Below are 19,294 nucleotides of genomic sequence, written 5' to 3'. Positions count from 1 at the left end.
TGCAATAGATTTGATTCCTGGCAGTAAGTTTCCTAAGGGGAGACTGTTTAATCTGTCGGTACCTGAACATACCGCGATGCGTTCATATACAGTGGGGCAAAAAAGTATTTAGTCAGTCAGCAATAGTGCAAGTTCCACCACTTAAAAAGATGAGAGGCGTCTGTAATTTACATCATAGGTAGACCTCAACTATGGGAGACAAACTGAGACAAAAAAATCCAGAAAATCACATTGTCTGTTTTTTTATCATTTTATTTGCATATTATGGTGGAAAATAAGTATTTGGTCAGAAACAAAATTTCATCTCAATACTTTGTAATATATCCTTTGTTGGCAATGACAGAGGTCAAACGTTTTCTGTAAGTCTTCACAAGGTTGCCACACACTGTTGTTGGTATGTTGGCCCATTCCTCCATGCAGATCTCCTCTAGAGCAGTGATGTTTTTGGCTTTTCGCTTGGCAACACGGACTTTCAACTCCCTCCAAAGGTTTTCTATAGGGTTGAGATCTGGAGACTGGCTAGGCCACTCCAGGACCTTGAAATGCTTCTTATGAAGCCACTCCTTCGTTGCCCTGGTGGTGTGCTTTGGATCATTGTCATGTTGAAAGACCCAGCCACGTTTCATCTTCAATGCCCTTGCTGATGGAAGGAGGTTTGCACTCAAAATCTCACGATACATGGCCCCATTCATTCTTTCATGTACCCGGATCAGTCGTCCTGGCCCCTTTGCAGAGAAACAGCCCCAAAGCATGATGTTTCCACCACCATGCTTTACAGTAGGTATGGTGTTTGATGGATGCAACTCAGTATTCTTTTTCCTCCAAACACGACAAGTTGTGTTTCTACCAAACAGTTCCAGTTTGGTTTCATCAGACCATAGGACATTCTCCCAAAACTCCTCTGGATCATCCAAATGCTCTCTAGCAAACTTCAGACGGGCCCGGACATGTACTGGCTTAAGCAGTGGGACACGTCTGGCACTGCAGGATCTGAGTCCATGGTGGCGTAGTGTGTTACTTATGGTAGGCCTTGTTACATTGGTCCCAGCTCTCTGCAGTTCATTCACTAGGTCCCCCCGCGTGGTTCTGGGATTTTTACTCACCGTTCTTGTGATCATTCTGACCCCACGGGGTGGGATTTTGCGTGGAGCCCCAGATCGAGGGAGATTATCAGTGGTCTTGAATGTCTTCCATTTTCTAATTATTGCTCCCACTGTTGATTTCTTCACTCCAAGCTGGTTGGCTATTGCAGATTCAGTCTTCCCAGCCTGGTGCAGGGCTACAATTTTGTTTCTGGTGTCCTTTGACAGCTCTTTGGTCTTCACCATAGTGGAGTTTGGAGTCAGACTGTTTGAGGGTGTGCACAGGTGTCTTTTTATACTGATAGCAAGTTTAAACAGGTGCCATTACTACAGGTAATGAGTGGAGGAAAGAGGAGACTCTTAAAGAAGAAGTTACAGGTCTGTGAGAGCCAGAAATCTTGATTGTTTGTTTCTGACCAAATACTTATTTTCCACCATAATATGCAAATAAAATGATAAAAAAACAGACAATGTGATTTTCTGGAATTTTTTTTCTCAGTTTGTCTCCCATAGTTGAGGTCTACCTATGATGTAAATTACAGACGCCTCTCATCTTTTTAAGTGGTGGAACTTGCACTATTGCTGACTGACTAAATACTTTTTTGCCCCACTGTATCAAGGAGTCTCTTGAGAAGGGGCATATCCGTCCTTCTTCTTCCCCTCTTGGTGCGGGATTCTTTTTTGTGGCCAAAAAGGACGGATCTTTGAGGCCTTGTATTGACTATCAGCTTTTAAATAAGATCACTGTCAAATTTCAGTATCCTTTGCCGCTGTTGTCAGATTTGTTTGCCCGGATTAAAGGTGCCAAGTGGTTCACCAAGATAGACCTTCGTGGTGCGTACAACCTTGTGCGCATTAGGCAGGGCGATGAATGGAAAACCGCATTCAATACGCCCGAAGGTCATTTTGAGTACTTGGTGATGCCATTTGGGCTCTCTAATGCACCTTCAGTTTTTCAGTCCTTCATGCATGACATTTTCCGGAAGTATCTGGATAAATTTTTGATTGTTTATCTGGATGATATTCTGTTTTTTTCTGATGATTGGGACTCGCATGTGGAGCAGGTCAGGATGGTTTTTGAGATTTTGCGTGAAAATTCTTTGTTTGTAAAAGGCTCAAAGTGTCTCTTTGGTGTACAGAAGGTTCCCTTTTTGGGGTTCATTTTTTCCCCTTCTGCTGTGGAGATGGATCCAGTCAAGGTCCGAGCTATTCATGATTGGACTCAACCCTCGTCAGTTAAGAGTCTTCAGAAGTTCTTGGGTTTTGCTAACTTCTACCGTCGTTTTATCGCAAATTTCTCTAGCGTTGTTAAACCGCTGACGGATATGACCAAGAAAGGCTCTGATGTAGCTAACTGGGCTCCTGCTGCCGTGGAGGCTTTCCAGGAGTTGAAACGCCGGTTTACTTCGGCGCCTGTTTTGTGCCAGCCTGACGTCTCACTTCCCTTTCAGGTTGAGGTGGATGCTTCGGAGATTGGGGCAGGGGCCGTTTTGTCGCAGAGAGGCCCTGGTTGCTCTACTATGAGACCTTGTGCCTTTTTCTCTAGGAAGTTTTCGCCGGCAGAGCGAAATTATGATGTGGGCAATCGGGAGTTGTTGGCAATGAAGTGGGCATTTGAGGAGTGGCGTCATTGGCTCGAGGGTGCTAAGCATCGTGTGGTGGTCTTGACTGATCACAAAAATCTGATGTATCTCGAGTCTGCTAAACGCCTGAATCCTAGACAGGCCCGCTGGTCATTGTTTTTCTCCCGTTTTGACTTTGTGGTCTCGTATTTACCAGGTTCTAAGAATGTGAAGGCCGATGCTCTGTCTAGGAGCTTTGTGCCTGATGCTCCTGGAGTCGCTGAACCTGTGGGTATTCTTAAGGAAGGAGTTATCGTGTCAGCTATTTCTCCAGATCTGCGACGTGTGTTACAGAGATTTCAGGCTGGTAGGCCTGACTCTTGTCCACCTGACAGATTGTTTGTGCCTGCTAGATGGACCAGCAGAGTCATTTCCGAGGTTCATTCCTCGGTGTTGGCAGGGCACCCGGGAATTTTTGGCACCAGAGATCTGGTGGCCAGGTCCTTTTGGTGGCCTTCCTTGTCAAGGGATGTGCGGTCATTTGTGCAGTCCTGTGGTACTTGTGCTCGAGCTAAGCCTTGCTGTTCTCGTGCCAGCGGGTTGCTCTTGCCCTTGCCTGTCCCGAAGAGACCTTGGACACACATCTCTATGGATTTCATTTCTGATCTTCCGGTGTCTCAGGGCATGTCTGTCATCTGGGTGATATGTGATCGTTTCTCCAAGATGGTCCATTTGGTTCCTTTGCCTAAGCTGCCCTCCTCTTCTGATCTGGTTCCTGTGTTCTTCCAGAACGTGGTTCGTTTGCACGGCATTCCTGAGAATATTGTGTCGGACAGAGGATCCCAGTTTGTTTCCAGGTTCTGGCGATCCTTTTGTGGTAGGATGGGCATTGAGTTGTCGTTTTCATCCGCTTTCCATCCCCAGACTAACGGACAAACGGAGCGAACTAATCAGACTCTGGAAGCTTATTTGAGGTGTTTTGTCTCTTCTGATCAGGATGATTGGGTGACCTTCTTGCCGTTGGCTGAATTTGCCCTTAATAATCGGGCTAGTTCCGCCACCTTGGTTTCGCCATTTTTCTGCAACTCTGGTTTCCATCCTCGTTTTTCCTCCGGATTCCATGGTGGATAGGTTGCAGCGGATCTGGAGTCATGTGGTGGACAACTTGAAGTTGTCACAGGAGAAGGCTCAGCGTTTTGCCAACCGCCGCCGCGGTGTGGGTCCCCGACTTCGCGTTGGGGATTTGGTATGGCTGTCTTCTCGATTTGTTCCTATGTAGGTCTCCTCTCCCAAATTTAAGCCTCGCTTCATTGGTCCTTACAAGATTTTGGAAATCCTTAATCCGGTATCCTTTCGCCTGGATCTTCCGGTGTCGTTTGCCATTCACAACGTATTTCATAGGTCCTTGTTGCGGCGGTACGTTGTGCCTGTGGTTCCTTCTGCTGAGCCTCCTGCTCCGGTGTTGGTTGAGGGCGAGTTGGAGTACGTGGTGGAGAAGATCTTAGATTCTCGTCTCTCCAGGCGGAGGCTTCAGTACTTGGTCAAGTGGAAGGGCTATGGTCAGGAGGATAATTCCTGGGTGGTCGCCTCTGATGTGCATGCGGCCGATTTGGTTCGTGCCTTTCACACCGCTCATCCTGATCGCCCTGGTGGTCTTGGTGAGGGTTCGGTGACCCCTCACTAAGGGGGGGGTACTGTTGTGAATTTACCTTTTTGGCTCCCTCTAGTGGTTACTAGTGATTTGACTCTGGGAATGTCTGTCATCCCTTGTATGCTCACCTGGGTCGTTAGGTCAGGGGTGTTGCTATATAAGCTCCCTGGACCTTCAGTTCAATGCCTGGCAACGTTGTAATCAGAGCTAATCTGTTGTGCTCTTGTCTACTGATCCTGGTTCCTGCTAAATTAAGCTAAGTCTGCTTTCTTGTTTTTTGCTATTTGTTTTTGTTTGCATTTTTGTCCAGCTTGTACATAATCTGTATCCTAACCTTGCTGGAAGCTCTAGGGAGGCTGGAGTTCTCCCCCCGGGCCGTTAGACGGTTCGGGGGTTCTTGAATCTCCAGTGTGGATTTTTGATAGGGTTTTTGTTGACCATATAAGTTATCTTACTACATTCTGCTATTAGTAAGTGGGCCTCTCTTTGCTAAACCTAGTTCATCTCTGTGTTTGTTATTTCCTCTTACCTCACCGTTATTATTTGTGGGGGGCTTGTATCCTGCTTTTGGGGTCTATTCTCTGGAGGCAAGAGAGGTCTTTGTTTTCCTCTTCTAGGGGTAGTTAGTCCTCCAGCTGGCGCGAGACATCTAGCGACCAATGTAGGCATGTTCCCCGGCTACTTCTAGTGTTGGCGTTAGGAGTAGATATATGGTCAACCCAGTTACCACTGCCCTATGAGCTGGATTTTTGTACTTCGCAGACTTACTTGTTCCTCTGAGACCCTCGCCATTGGGGTCATAACAGGCCTCACTTTGCTGAATCTAGTTCATCTCTACGTTTGTGTTTTCCTCTTGCCTCACCGTTATTATTTGTTGGGGGCTTTCTATATCTTTGGGGTTCAATTTCTCTGGAGGCAAGTGAGGTCTTATTTTCCCTCTAGGGGTAGTCAGTTCTCCGGCTGACTCGAGACATCTAGAACCAACGTAGGCACGTTCACCGGCTGCTTCTAGTTGTGTGTGTTAGGATCAGGTATGCGGTTAGCCCAGTTTCCACCTCCCTAGAGCAGTATTTATGTTTTTGCTATCTTGCCGGAATATCAGAGATCCTCTACCACTGGGATCATAACAGTATGCCAGGCCAAAAGAAAATGTTTATTGCATCGCAGAAGCGGGATTAAAAAGAAGTTCTGAGTTTTATTTTTTTTTTTGTTGCTGCAGTTTGCCTAGCTTCTTCCATCCCCTTTTTCTCTGAGTGGCTGGATCTCTGCTGCAGATATGAATGTCCAGACTCTGACTTCTAGTGTGGATCAGCTTGCTGCTAGGGTGCAAAGCATTCAGGATTTTGTTATCCATAGCCCTATGTCTGAACCAAAAATACCTATTCCTGAGCCGTTTTTTGGAGATAGATCTAAGTTCCTGAATTTTAGGAATAATTGCAAATTGTTTCTGTCTCTGAAACCTCGTTCCTCTGGTGATTCCGCTCAGCAAGTTAAGATTGTTATTTCCTTCTTGCGTGGCGACCCTCAAGATTGGGCCTTCTCTCTGGCACCAGGAGATCCTGCATTGGTGAATGTTGATGCATTTTTCCTGGCACTTGGTTTGCTTTATGAGGAGCCTAATCTTGAAAATCAGGCTGAAAAGATGTTGCTGGCTATCTCTCAGGGTCAGGACGAAGCTGAGGTATATTGTCAAAAATTTTGGAAATGGTCCGTGCTTACTCAATGGAATGAGTGTGCACTGGCCGCAAATTTCAGAAATGGTCTTTCTGAAGCCATTAAAGATGTGATGGTGGGGTTTCCTATCCCTACAGGTCTGAATGATTCAATGGCTCTGGCCATTCATATTGATCGACGTTTGCGGGAGCGCAAATCTGTTAATCCTTCGGCGGTGCTGTCTGAACGGTCACCTGATTTTATGCAATGTGACAGAATTCTGACCAGAGTCGAGCGACAAAATCATAGACGTCAAAATGGGTTGTGTTTCTACTGTGGTGATTCAACACATGTTATCTCAGCATGCTCTAAACGCTTAAAAAAAATTGTTAATCCTGTCGCCATTGGTACTTTTCAGCCTAAGTTTATTTTGTCTGTGACTTTAATTTGTTCATTATCTTCTTACTCAGTTATGGCTTTTGTGGATTCTGGTGCTGCTTTAAGTCTGATGGATTTGTCGTTTGCCAAGCGCTGCGGTTTTGTCCTGAAGCCTTTGGAAAATCCTATTCCTCTTAGAGGAATTGATTCTATGCCATTGGCAGAGAATAAACCTCAGTATTGGACGCAAGTGACCATGTGCATGACTCCTGTACATCAGGAGGTGATTCATTTTCTGGTACTGCATAAAATGCATGATGTTGTCGTTTTGGGTCTGCCATGGTTACAGGCCCATAATCCAGTTTTGGATTGGAAAGCTATGACTGTGTCTAGTTGGGGGTGTCAGGGGATTCATGGCGATTCTCCATTGGTGTCTATTGCTTCTTCTACTCCTTCTGAGATTCCTGAGTTTTTGTCAGACTTTCAGGATGTATTTAATGAGGCCAGGTCCAGTGCCCTTCCTCCTCATAGGGACTGTGATTGTGCTATAGATTTGATTCCTGGTAGTAAGTTTCCTAAGGGACGACTCTTTAATTTATCTGTGCCAGAGCATGCCGCGATGCAGAGTTATGTAAAGGAGTCTTTGGAGAAGGGACATATTCGCCCATCCTCTTCTCCTCTTGGTGCAGGATTCTTTTTTGTGGGCAAGAAAGACGGGTCTTTGAGACCTTGTATAGATTATCGTCTTCTGAATAAGATCACGGTTAAATTTCAGTATCCTTTGCCATTGTTGTCTGATTTGTTTGCTCGGATTAAGGGATCCTGTTGGTTCACCAAGATAGATCTTTGTGGTGCGTATAACCTTGTGCACATAAAGCAGGGAGATGAATGGAAAACGGCATTTAATACGCCCGAGGGTCATTTTGAGTACCTGGTGATGCCTTTTGGATTATCGAATGCCCCTTCTGTGTTTCAGTCCTTCATGCATGACATCTTCCGGAAATATCTGGATAAATTTATGATTATTTATCTGGATGATATTTTGTTTTTTTCTGATGATTGGGAGTCCCATGTGAACAAGGTTAGGATGGTGTTTCAGGTTCTGCGGGAGAATGCTCTATTTGTGAAGGGCTCAAAATGTATCTTTGGGGTACAGAAGGTTTCTTTTTTGGGTTTTATTTTTTCCCCTTCTACTGTGGAGATGGACCCAGTCAAGGTCCGTGCCATTCATGACTGGACTCAGCCCACGTCTGTTAAGAGCCTGCAGAAGTTCTTGGGCTTTGCTAATTTTTACCGTCGTTTTATCGCTAATTTTTCCAGCGTGGTTAAACCTTTGACGGATATGACCAAGAAGGGTTCTGATGTTGCTAATTGGTCTCCTGCGGCCGTGGAGGCCTTTCGGGAGCTGAAGCGTCGGTTTACTTCAGCGCCAGTCTTGTGCCAGCCGGATGTCTCTCTTCCCTTCCAGGTTGAAGTTGATGCTTCTGAGATTGGTGCAGGGGCTGTTTTGTCGCAAAAAAGTTCTGATGGCTCCGTGATGAAGCCATGCGCCTTCTTTTCAAGAAAATTTTCGCCTGCTGAGCGGAACTATGATGTTGGTAATCGGGAGTTGTTGGCTATGAAGTGGGCATTTGAGGAGTGGCGACATTGGCTCGAGGGAGCTAGACATCGTGTGGTGGTCTTGACTGATCATAAAAATCTGATTTACCTCGAGTCTGCCAAGCGCCTGAATCCTAGACAGGCTCGTTGGTCATTGTTTTTCTCCCGTTTTGACTTTGTGGTCTCGTACCTGCCTGGTTCGAAGAACGTGAAGGCTGATGCACTTTCTAGGAGTTTTGTGCCTGACTCTCCGGGAGTCTCGGAGCCGGCTGGTATTCTCAGAGAGGGAGTGATTTTGTCTGCCATTTCCCCAGATTTGCGACGAGTGCTGCAGAGATTTCAGGCTGATAGGCCTGATCGTTGCCCACCAGAGAGACTGTTTGTCCCTGACAGATGGACCAGCAGAGTTATTTCTGAGGTTCATTCTTCAGTGTTGGCGGGACATCCTGGGATTTTCGGTACCAGAGATTTGGTGGCTAGGTCCTTTTGGTGGCCTTCCTTGTCGCGGGATGTACGTTATTTTGTGCAGTCCTGTGGGATTTGTGCTCGGGCTAAGCCTTGCTGTTCTCGTGCCAGCGGGTTGCTTTTGCCCTTGCCTATCCCGAAGAGGCCTTGGACGCACATTTCCATGGATTTCATTTCGGATCTTCCGGTATCTCGGAAGATGTCTGTCATCTGGGTGGTGTGCGATCGTTTTTCTAAAATGGTCCATTTGTTGCCCTTGCCTAAGTTGCCTTCCTCCTCTGATTTGGTCCCTTTGTTCTTTCAGAATGTGGTTCGTTTGCACGGCATCCCTGAGAATATTGTATCTGACAGAGGATCCCAGTTTGTGTCCAGATTCTGGCGATCCTTTTGTGCTAAGATGGGTATTGATTTGTCTTTTTCGTCGGCTTTTCATCCTCAGACTAATGGCCAGACCGAGCGAACTAATCAGACGTTGGAGACTTATTTGAGATGTTTTGTTTCTGCTGATCAGGACGACTGGGTTACCTTTTTGCCACTGGCCGAGTTTGCCCTTAATAATCGGGCTAGTTCTGCCACTTTGGTTTCACCCTTTTTCTGCAACTCTGGTTTTCATCCTCGTTTCTCCTCGGGCCAGGTTGAACCTTCTGACTGTCCTGGGGTTGATTCTGTGGTGGATAGGTTGCAGCGGATTTGGAACCATGTGGTGGACAATTTGAAATTGTCACAAGACAAGGCCCAGCGTTTTGCCAACCGCCGCCGCGGTGTGGGTCCCCGACTTCGTGTTGGGGATTTGGTTTGGTTGTCTTCTCGGCATGTTCCTTTGAAAGTCTCCTCTCCTAAGTTCAAGCCTCGCTTTATCGGTCCTTATAAGATTTTGGAAATCCTTAACCCGGTGTCTTTTCGCTTGGACCTTCCAGCGTCATTTGCTATTCATAATGTGTTCCATAGGTCCTTGTTGCGGCGGTACGTGGTGCCTATGGTTCCTGCTGTTGAGCCTCCTGCCCCGGTTTTGGTTGAGGGCGAGTTGGAGTACGTGGTGGAGAAGATTCTGGATTCTCGTATCTCTAGACGGAAACTCCAGTATTTAGTTAAGTGGAAAGGCTATGGTCAGGAGGATAATTCCTGGGTTGTCGCCTCTGATGTTCATGCGGCTGATTTGGTTCATGCCTTTCACGCTGCTCATCCTGATCGCCCTGGGGGTCTTGGTGAGGGTTCGGTGACCCCTCCTCAAGGGGGGGGTACTGTTGTGAACTCTGTTTCTGGGCTCCCTCTGGTGGTCACTAATGGTATTGTGTTAGGCATGTCTTGTTGCAGGCCTGAGCTCCAGCTGTGTCGTTAAGCAGCAGGTGTTCCCTATTTAAGTCTCCTCCGGACTCAGTCTCTTGCCTGGCATCGTTGTATCCAGACCTATATGGTCTCCTCCGGATTCCTTTCAGTCTGTCTCATGCAAGAAAAGCTAAGTCCGTTTTGTATAATTTGGATCGTTTGCATTTTTCAGTGTCTTTGTCCAGCTTGCTTAATATTTGATTTTCTGGCTCGCTGGAAGCTCTAGGGGGCTGATATTCTCCCTCCGCACCGTCAGTCGGTGTGGGGGTTCTTGAATGTTCAGCGTGGATGTTTTTGTAGGGTTTTCTGCTGACCGCATAGTCCACTATCTATTTTCTGTCTATCTAGACTAGTGGGCCTCACTTTGCTGAATCTAGTTCATCTCTACGTTTGTGTTTTCCTCTTGCCTCACCGTTATTATTTGTTGGGGGCTTTCTATATCTTTGGGGTTCAATTTCTCTGGAGGCAAGTGAGGTCTTATTTTCCCTCTAGGGGTAGTCAGTTCTCCGGCTGGCTCGAGATGTCTAGAACCAACGTAGGCACGTTCACCGGCTGCTTCTAGTTGTGTGTGTTAGGATCAGGTATGCGGTTAGCCCAGTTTCCACCTCCCTAGAGCAGTATTTATGTTTTTGCTATCTTGCCGGAATATCAGAGATCCTCTACCACTGGGATCATAACAACCTGGCCAATGATCTGAAGAGAGCTGGGACCACAGTCTCAAACATTACCATTAGTAAAATACTACGCCTGTCATGGTTCTGGACGGGAATTCCTTTCCCCGTCCTGGGCTGTACAGAGTTAACTTTGCTGGCCTCCTTTTGGATTGGGGAGGGTTATATTAACCCACTCTCCTGTGGGGGGTTTGACAGTGATAGTTCTGTCCTTGGCTGAGCAGCTGATCTTGCTATACCTGTGTATACCATTTGTTCCAGTGTGCTTGTCTAGTGTATGATCCGGCTTGTCCCTCGTTTTGTGTCTGCACTCTGATTTTGTACCTCTGCTGTTTCTTTGGTTCTGATCTCTGGCTTGCTCTCTGACTGCCCTCCTTGTCTGGGCCATTGGTTACTGCGTTCCTGTCTGGCTTTCCTGACTTCGGCATGTATTTGACCATTTTTTAGTCTGTGCCCTTGGATACTGCGTTGCTCTCTGGCTTTTGAACCCAGCTTGTCTTACCACTCTCTTTCTCCCTTGCACGAAGCTTAGCTCCTTCTCCAGCCACTCCCCATGATTACGTGTCTCAGGTCCTGTTAGTGCAGCTCACTCTCTGTAGCAGCCATACACTTCTATTAATTACTGCTGTCTCCCCATTCACTTCTCCTAGCATTCATTCCCTGGACACCAGCTGTGTGTCTGTTACATTAGCACTTAAAAAAGCAAAAAACCTTTTTTTCCCCATTATGTTAAGGTTGGGGTTTTTCTTTTTTCTCTCGAGTTATTATGGATCCTCTGCGTGCTCTCTCAGAACAGGTCGCCAATTTAACCCAGATGATGCAGAAATTGTCTGCATCCCCCCCTTGTCACTAAGCCCGGCAATTGATATCTTTACAAAATTGGTTACTGAGGAATTTAAGGGGCTTTCTACCAGACGACGTTTTGACAATCTTACCTTGAATGAAAGAGAGGCAATTGCACAAATTCAGGCGTTACCAGACGTCGTGTTTAAGGCAGCTGACAAGGGGGGGAATATTGTCATCTGAGATACCGATATTGTTTTCAATTACTTATGAATGGTGAATTCATGTTTTATATCTGTTTTGCCTACCCGGATTTATTGATCTGTAATGTGCTGGCCGTTTTCGGTCTATTCACCTCAGTTGTCTTTTGTGCAGGACTTCAGTTTTGTGTACACATATTTCAAGGGCGTCACAGTGGTGTGCGCGTGCCCGCCTCGGCCCTGGCTTCCTGGCATGCAGCGGCGCGTCTGTGTGCCTTGTTTGCATGCGTGGGGACCTATGTCCTATCTCTCCCCGAGCGTGCGCGGCGATGCTGACGCTCTGCTTCATGGTCTGGACCCGGGGTGGGCGGAGCGCACGCGCCTGCTTTCCACTGTGATTGGCTGGCTGTGTACCACGTTTTATCATGGGATCATAAAAGTTCCTGTTTGCTGAACACCTACATTTCCCTTGAGAAAGCGGTGTTATAGACACGCGAAACGTGCGTCGGGGTTTTTTTGGGCATCCACGCCCGGGTTTGGAACCTCCCTGCCTTTGGTAAGCACTTTGTTACTCTCTGGCCGATATACTGATAGAGTGATCTTAGAATCCTGGCTAGCTTTTTTTTTTTTTTTTCTTTGCTTACCTTCTATGTGCAATATATTACTGCACTTGCACCGTATCTAATGCGATTTTTGCACAGAGTGGGCAGGGGTAATCAGCAGGGTTCCTTCTTTTCTGTTTCAATTTCCTGCAGATACTTGTTTTTTGATGTAATGGATTTAGTATGTAGATTTTTTTGAAGTACAAATAAATTTACTATTTTTATACCTAATGACTCCTATTTTCTCCATGTGATATATATATTTTGGAGTTGGTTTGCTTTGCTGTTTCTTTTGTTTTGGAATGGGCTATTTTTAGGCCCTATTGTAATGATTACAATATGTTATTGAGGTTTTTGTTTCTATTACACTTAAGGGTGCGGATGTAAAATACTGGTCAATATCTGCTGTGGAATCTTTTTTTACCTTAAAAAAGTGTTTTATGTTCGCTTCGGTGCTGGTGCAACCGGATCCGTCCAGACCTTTTATCCTGGAGGTTGAAGTTTCTGAAGTGGGAGTGGGGACAGTCTTGTCACAGGGTCCCAACACTCTTACCAATCTTAAGCCATGCGCCTTCTTTTCCAAGAAGTTCTCCCCAGCCGAGAGAAATTATGATGTGGGTAATAGGGAACTTCTTGCAGCTAAGATGACTTTTGAGTAATGGAGGCATTTTTTGAAGGGTGCAGCTCATCCCATCACTGTGATTACTGATAATAAAAATTTAGCCTACATCGAGTCTGCCAAAAGATTGACTCCTGGGCAGGCCCGGTGGTTCCTTTTTTTCCCAGTTTCAGTTTTCTATTACATTTTGTCCTGGTTCTAAAAACATTAAAGCTGATGCATTGTCCTGAAGATTTGACCTTGTGTCCCCTCCTGAGCCTCCATCCTCCATTCTTCAACCTGGGGAAGTTGTGGCTGATATCTCATCTGAATTGGAATGGGAGATCATGGAGGTCCAATTCCTTGCTCTTAGGTCTAAACCAGTTGGCAAATTGTTTGTCCCTGAACAATTCCGTTTAAGGCTCCTTCGGGAGTTCCATGAGTCTGTTTTGAGTGGGCTTCCTGGGTTGTCGGCTTCTTGTGGGGTGATGACTAGGGTCTTTTGGTGGCCCTCACTGATGGCTGATGTTAGAAAGTTTGTGTCTGCGTGTGGAACTTGTGCCAGAACTAAGAGAACTCATAGCCAGCTGGGGAATTGGTGACTTTACCAATTCCTGATAGACCATGGACTCATCTGTCCATGGATTTTATCACCAATCTCTCTCCTTTCAGGGGTAATACCATTGTGTGGGTGGTAGTGGACAGGTTCTCTAAGCAAGCCCATTTTGTACCTTTATCTGCGCTACCTTCTGCAGAGACATTGTCCAGGTTGTTTGTGCAACACGTGATGCGTTTGCAGGGCATGCCATTGAATGTGGTATCTGACAGAGGTGTCCGATTTGTTGCTAAGTTCTGGAGGGCGTTTTGTAAAAAGTTGGGTTAATTTTGTCCTTTTCCTCTGTATATCATCCAGAGTCAAATGGCCAGATTGAACGTACGACATTTTACGATGTCTAGCCTCCACTCGACAAGAGGATAGGTGCGACACTTTGCCTTTAGCTGAGTTCGCTTTTAATAATCGTGTCAGCCAGGCCACTGGCATGTCCCCCTTTTTGGCCAATTATGGGTTTAATCCACATTTTGGGGAGTTCTTTTGTTTGGACTCTGGCCGTCCTGGGGCTGAGGGGGCTGTGCAGTGTCTGAAGGAATTGTGGACCGAGGTCCGACAAAACATTACCAAGGCACAGAAAAAGTGCAAATTTTTTGCAGATAAGAAGCGAGTGTCTTGTCCCACTTTCCAGGTTGGGCAGAAGGTGTGTTTATCCACTCAAAACATTAAACTTATGGTTCCCTCTGCTAATCTGGGTCCTAAGTTTATTGGCCCATATGAAATTATTGAGATTGTTAATCCAGTTGTCTTTAGGTTGCACCTCCTAGGCTCCTTTAAGATTTCCAATGTGTTTCACAAATCTCTTTTGAAGTTTTTTGGAACTGTGGATGAGGGGTCTTTGTCTGCGGCTCCCCCAGTACTTGTTGATGGCCACATGGAGTACGAGGTGGGACACATTGTGGATTCTACGTGGGTGCATGGTACTTTGCAGTATCTTGTTCACGGGTATGGTTTGGAGGATCGGTCATGGGTGCCAGCTAGTTCTGTTCATGCAGATCAGTTGGTCTGAGCGTTTCATATCAGACATCCTGGGAAACCTGGGGATCTGGTGGCCCCCCATTGAGAGGGGGTACTGTCATGGCTCAGAACGGGAATTCCTTTCCCTGCCTTGGGCTGTACGGAGTTAACTTTGCTGACCTCCTTTTGGTTTGGGGAGGGCCATATTAACCCATTCTCCTGTGGGGGGTTTGTCAGTGATAGTTTTGTCCTCGGCTGAGCAGCTGACCTTGCTATGCCTGTGTATACCATTTGCTCCCGTGTGCTTGTCTAGTGTATGATCCGGCTTGTCCCTAGTTTTGTGTCTGCACTCTGATTTTGTACCTCTGCTATTTCTCTGGTTCTGATCTCTGGCTTGTTTTCTGACTGCCCTTCTTGTCTGTGCCCTTGGTTACTGCGTTCCTGTTTGGCTTTCCTGACTTCGGCATGTGTTACAGAACCCCCCAGCACCCAGAATATGTTATGCAGTTATTTGTATATATAATAGGTTCCATGTGAGATATATGTCCCTAATGCATCAGCCCACAGGCTGCGTCCCGTGCAGAGGAGACAAGATATCCCCCTTCTCACCTCCCCCACCTTTGTAATTCCCACAGTAAATATCAGCAGGCTCTGGCCACCTGCGGCTATTGTAATGTATGTCTGGTCTGCCGCTTTTGAATGGGCCGGCCCTCTGTATCTGTTGTGTTATATATTCTGTGCTCTGTGAGTAAAGGCTTGTCACATTGGAAATACGTGGCGAAGCAGTGATATTTTATGTGCTCCCATGTAACCAAGGAATTCCAGCCAGCGTCCTTCTTTCAGAATCCAGCCAAAGCAGAGTGGACCTCCTAAAACACGGGGTGGTACTGAAGAGGTACTCCAGCACAGCAGACCCCGTTACACTGGTGGCAGACAGCGGGATGTGATACCCCATCTACAGGAGGAAAGGAATGAATGGAAAACAACTACCAGAAGTTAAAGACGACTACATTAAAAGACCTGGTGGAAGCTCGAGGGTTAATCGCCAGCAACAAAACAAAAGCAGATTTGATAGCAGCCATCATTGAACACGACAGTGCAGCGCCCCCCAATGTGAACGTGGAGGAGACTGAATTCCAGAGGGAGGTAAAGAACAGACTGGGGTTCTATGACCCAGACCCTGCAGTAGAGATCATAAGAGAGGTGATGGCTGATGTGCGTACTGTTCTGAAGGAAAAGATGGCCGAGCGGACCAGGATAGAGCTAGCCAAGATGGAGTTGGCAGAGCGGACCAAAGTGGAGCTGGCCAAGATGGAGATGGCACAGCGGAGAGAGGAGAGTCAGCGAGCAGGGGGAGCTCTGGCCTCCGCCCAGGTACCTTCAACAGTAAGCCACAAAAAGATCCAGTATAATGCCTTCCGACAGTTGCGGGAGGCAGAGGAAGACATTGATGGCTTTCTGCAGGACTTTGAGCGGCAGTGTGCCCTTCATCAAGTGAAGCCGGAGGAACGGGTTCAGATTCTGGTCAGCAAGCTGATAGGCCACGCAGCGGACGCCTATCGCACGGTACCTGATGAGGACTGTATGGACTATGAGCGGATCAAAGAAGTGATCTTGGCCCGGTATGCGTTGACACCAGAGGCATACCGCCAAAAGTTCCGCGGACTTATAAAACGGGTAACCGATACCCACGCTGAATGGGCCTGTAAATTACGGCGGTCACTGCTACAGTGGGTACAAGGGAGCCAAGCAACCACTAAGGAGGACGTCCTCCAGCTCTTCTTGTTAGACTATTCTTTAATGGACTAACCCCAGAGACACAGGAATGGCTTTGGGACAGACGACCAATGACTCTTGAGGAGGCTGCTCGTCTGGCCGACGAACACCATGATGCCAGGAGGCCTCAGTCGGCCGGATCAAAGATGGTCACTAGGGGTCCTCCCATGGGGCTGGAAGCCCCCAAATCACAGAAGATTGTCGGGGGACCAGCTCAAAACCCGACCTACCACAGTCCTCCTGGGGCGCGATGCCACACCTGCCATAAGCTGGGCCACCTGCAAAGACAATGTCCCAACCGGTCTCAGCGTACCCAGTGGCCAAAGGCGGGAACAGCTGCCTTCAGCCGGGCCGCTGTACACTGCTACCAAGGCGAAGGTGATCCGGCATTGGGGGCTATGACTAACCAGGGGATGGAATAGATGGAGGAAGTGCTGCATGAAGTAGACCCCGTGCAGGCGGCCCGGGCAGATAATCGACAACAGCATCGACAGGTCATGTGGGTTAATGGGAAACGTATGCAGGGACTAAGAGATTCCGGAGCAACTTTGACCCTTGTGAAGTCTCATCTCGTCCGGGACCAAGAGAAGACGGACTGGACAGTGGCAGTCCATGTAGCAGGGGGAGCCATACATCGCCTGCCCACTGCCAGGATTCACCTGAACTGGGGAGTTGGGGATGGCCTGGTTGAGGTCGGCTTGATGGAGGAATTGCCTGCAGACATCTTGCTGGGAAATGACTTGGGGCCTATGTCGTCTGCCTTCTCAGTTGGCCCCCTGGCTGAGACATATCCTGTGACCACCCAGAGACAAGCTCGAGCTGCGGAGGCGGAATCACACTCAGAGGAGGCCCAGGTAAGACATCCCAGCCCTACACGTATTCCCATAGCCAGACACATTTCTTGGGCCACACCAGATGAATTTAAGAGGGAGGTACTTGAGGATCCTTCATCAGAGGGATATCGTGGGAAGGCACAGGAGGGGAGAGGAGTACTGGAAGGGGAGCTGTTTGTATGGAAGCAGGGACTCCTCTACCGGATCACAGAGCAGCACCACACAGGGATGAGCCCCACTATAAAACGACAGCTGGTAGTTCCCAAGAAGTATAGGCAGGAGTTACTGCGAATCGCTCATGACATACCCTTGGCCGGGCACTTCGGCGTCACCGGCACCAAGCATCGTCTGACACAAAATTCTTTTGGCCGGGGGTAACCTATGATGTTCGTCAGTACTGCCAGACCTGTGACAGTTGCCAGCGCATTGGCAAGGGGGGAGATCGATGCAAGGCCAAATTACGCCCTCTCCCCATTGTGGAGGAACCATTTAGCCGAGTAGCGGTCGATCTGATAGGGCCGTTAGCCAAACCCAGTCCGTCAGGGAAAAGGTATATATTGACAGTGGTAGATTATGCCGCACGGTATCCAGAGGCGGTTGTGTTACCTAACATACTGGCAGAGACAGTGGCGGCTGCCCTGCTCCAGGTTTTCTCACAGGTTGGATTTCCCCGGGAGATTATCTCGGACCAGGGTACCCAGTTTACAGCACAAGTGACCAACCAACTGTGGAAGCTGTGCGGCGTAAAGTCCATTAGGAGCGCCCCGTACCACCCGCAAACCAATGGGTTGAGTGAACGCTTTAACGGAACGTTGAAACAACTCATTGGGACTTTTACCAGGACCTATAGGGACTGGGAGAAATTCTTGCCACACCTCCTGCTTGCCTATCGGGAGGTACCCCAAGAATCCACAGGGTTCTCCCCGTTTGAACTGGTATATGGGAGGCGGGTAAGGGGACCCCTAGACTTAGTGCTAGAACACTGGGAAGGGGAGGGCACCATAGAAGGGGTACCTATTGTACCCTATGTACTGGAATTCCGGGACCACCTACAGGAGCTGACCCAGGTTGTACGTGGGAACCTGCAGGTGGCCCAATGGCGCCAGCGCATATGGTATGATCGGAGGGCCAGAGAACGCACCTTTGAGACAGGACAGAAGGTCCTGGTGTTAGAACCCACTAGGTAGAACAATTCCAAGCTGCATGGCAGGGCCCCTACCAGGTAGTGGGGAAAATAGCCGACACCACCTATAATGTCGCCGATTGTGATGACCCCAGGGTTATCCGCATGTTCCACGTGAAAATGCTGAAGCCCTACCGGGAGCGCGCTGAAGAGGTAGTGGCCATCTGTGCACCTGAAGCAGAGGATTTAGCCGGACTCCCCTTGCCTGATGTCTTAGGGGAGAGGACTCAGTCTAAAACATGGGACCAGGTACACTGGGGTGAAGACCTAGGTCCCCGGGAGAGACAGCAGGCAGAGGCGTTGTTGAGGCAGCAACAGAGGATGTTTTCAGGGAGACTGGGGTACACCCGCCTGGCACAACACAAGGTTGAGACCCAGGATCAGAACCCCCTGAGACAACCCCCCTTCCGCATCCCTGAGTCTGTACGAGAAGGGATGCGACAAGAGATACGAGAGATGTTGCGTTTAGGGGTCATTGAAGAATCAGATAGTCCCTGGGCATCCCCCGTAGTGTTAGTGCCCAAGAAGGATGGGACTACACGGTTTTGTGTAGACTATCGCAGGCTCAATGAGAAAACGGTGACGGATGTTTATCCCATGCCGCGTGTGGATGAGTTGTTAGACCGGATGGCGGGGGCAAAGTATTTGACCACCATCGATCTATGTAAAGGCTACTGGCAGATTCCCCTTAGTCCTGATGCTATTTTCAAGTCTGCTTTTGTCACCCCGTTCGGCTTATTCCAGTTTCAAATTATGCCATTCGGGATGAAGACTGCCCCGGCGTCCTTCCAGAGGCTGGCTGACCGGCTTCTGGATGGTCTCCAGGACTATGCGTGTGCCTACCTGGATGACATCGCCATCTACAGTGTGACATAGGAAGAGCATCTAAATCACCTAGAGACAGTATTGGACAGGATCCACAAGGCCGGAATCACCGTGAACCCAAACAAGTGTCACGTGGGCAAAGCAGAGGTTCAGTATTTAGGACATTGTGTGGGAAGTGGGAAACAGAGACCAGAACCAGCCAAGATTGAGGCCATAGCCAAATGGCCCACCCCACACACTAAAACCCAGGTCATGGCGTTTCTAGGGACAGCGGGGTATTACAGGAAATTCGTCTCCAATTACAGCAGCGTAGCCAAGCCCCTCACTGATCTGACCCGTAAGAACCAACCGCGCCAGGTAACCTGGACCCCAGAGTGTGAGGAAGCCTTCCGCCATCTAAAGGACGCCCTCACCAATACCCCTGTATTGGCCTCACCCGATCCAACTAAACGTTTCCTGGTTCACACAGACGCTTCTATGTTTGGATTGGGGACAGTACTGAGCCAAGTCGGGCCGGACGGCCAAGAACACCCGGTAGCT

Source organism: Ranitomeya variabilis, chromosome 3, assembly GCF_051348905.1.
Source record: "Ranitomeya variabilis isolate aRanVar5 chromosome 3, aRanVar5.hap1, whole genome shotgun sequence".
Classification (NCBI taxonomy): Eukaryota; Metazoa; Chordata; class Amphibia; order Anura; family Dendrobatidae; genus Ranitomeya; species Ranitomeya variabilis.
The sequence above is the reverse complement of the archived record's forward strand: the minus strand, read 5'-3'. Positions refer to the sequence as shown.